Genomic DNA, 1,491 nt, shown 5'->3' with positions numbered 1-1,491 from the left:
CCCGCTGCAGGGCAAGGGCCTCTCCAGACATGGATCTCCAATTACTAACTGCGACCAATTAATCCCCGCAAACTGACAGGTGCTTATACACACACACGCATATGTACACACAACTTTATATATATATATATATATATATATATAAGGCCGATATCGGCCTTGTAAGGCCGATGGTAGGCGAAGGCAGACCAGTAAGCGCAAACCGCTTTATTCGCAGACCGAGCTGCAAGGTGGCAAGATGGCGACCGAGCCAGGTTACCGATGATGATAGTTCGAGAAGGTAGAAGAATCGGTGATGATGAGTATATACAGAGATGAAGAAGCCGTGGCCGCAACCGGGCGCTAGTGATGATTGCCTTCCACTGGGACATTGCATTCAGCGCTCTGAACTTCCAAAAACGAGGCTACCACTGGTCTTACAATATATATATATATATATATATATATATATATATATATTGCATTAGTGCGGAGGCCACATTGTTTGTTGTATATGCACAACCCCCCCCCCTCCCGAACTAAATACTGAGATTGCGTCTTGGTCTCTTGTACGGACATTTGGCCAGGATGTTTCAGGTGTCTGTAACGTGTGCACATAACATTTTCAAGCACATGTCATCAGTGCTCACGAGCATTACGAAGAAGAAAGTAATCTGGCTGCCAAGAGAAGTCATTAGAAATAGCACACCTGACTCATTTGTCAACAATGGGTTTGAAGGCACGACTTGCATTATAGACTGTTCAGAAATTGTACTGCAACAACCCAAGAAGCTTTGGCCGAGAGCACAGACCTACAGCTGTTATAAAGCCCGGAATACTGTCAAGTTTTTGATGGCTATTGCACCGAACGAGTAAATAATGTATGTCACACCGGCGTATGGTGGGCGTGCATTGGACAAGTTTATCACCAGCGACTGTGGGGTCGAAGACTACCTTCGCCCAGGGGATGAGGTTATGGCTGATCGGGGCTTCACGCTGGGCCAAAACCTGAACGTTCAAGGCGCTAAGCTGAATATACCTGCATTCACAAGAGGTAAGTGAAGTGCGAGCATGTTGTGCTTTGGTGTGGTGGGCTAAGCTTTTATTTTGCTAACTGCTCGTTCTCTTAAGGGGAAGTCTCAATTCACCGAGAAAGAAGTTACGCAGACAAGAAGAATTCCTTCCGTTAGGATCCATGTGGAAAAAGCGATAAACCGCATCAAGACATATAGGATATTTAAGCAGGCCTTGCCAATCAAGTCAAAGAAGTCTATCTCTGCTATGATCTTCGTTTGCGCTGGCCTTTGCAACTTGAGTCCATTATTTGCAAGCCGAGAGCCTGGGTGAGAGCCCATTAGTTGTAGGATTGTGACCCGCCGCGGTGGCTCAGTGGCTAAGGCGTTGCGCTGCTGAGCACGAGGTCGCGGGTTCGATTCCCGGCTGCGGCGGCCGCTTTTCTAATGGAGGCGAAAAGCAAAAACGCCCGTGTGTACGAGATTTCGGCGCACGATA

At 47.3% G+C, this 1,491-nt stretch overlaps 1 pseudogene; it reads left to right on the top strand.

The window, feature by feature from the left end:
- Positions 1-528: 528 nt before the first annotated feature.
- LOC144173579 (uncharacterized) lies at positions 529-1,041 on the top strand (annotated as a pseudogene).
- The last annotated feature ends 450 nt before the right edge of the window (positions 1,042-1,491 follow it).

The sequence above is a fragment of the Haemaphysalis longicornis genome, unplaced genomic scaffold, assembly GCF_048455015.1.
Source record: "Haemaphysalis longicornis isolate Haplotype H1 unplaced genomic scaffold, Haemaphysalis longicornis Haplotype H1 scaffold_3, whole genome shotgun sequence".
Classification (NCBI taxonomy): Eukaryota; Metazoa; Arthropoda; class Arachnida; order Ixodida; family Ixodidae; genus Haemaphysalis; species Haemaphysalis longicornis.
The sequence above is the reverse complement of the archived record's forward strand: the minus strand, read 5'-3'. Positions and strand labels throughout refer to the sequence as shown.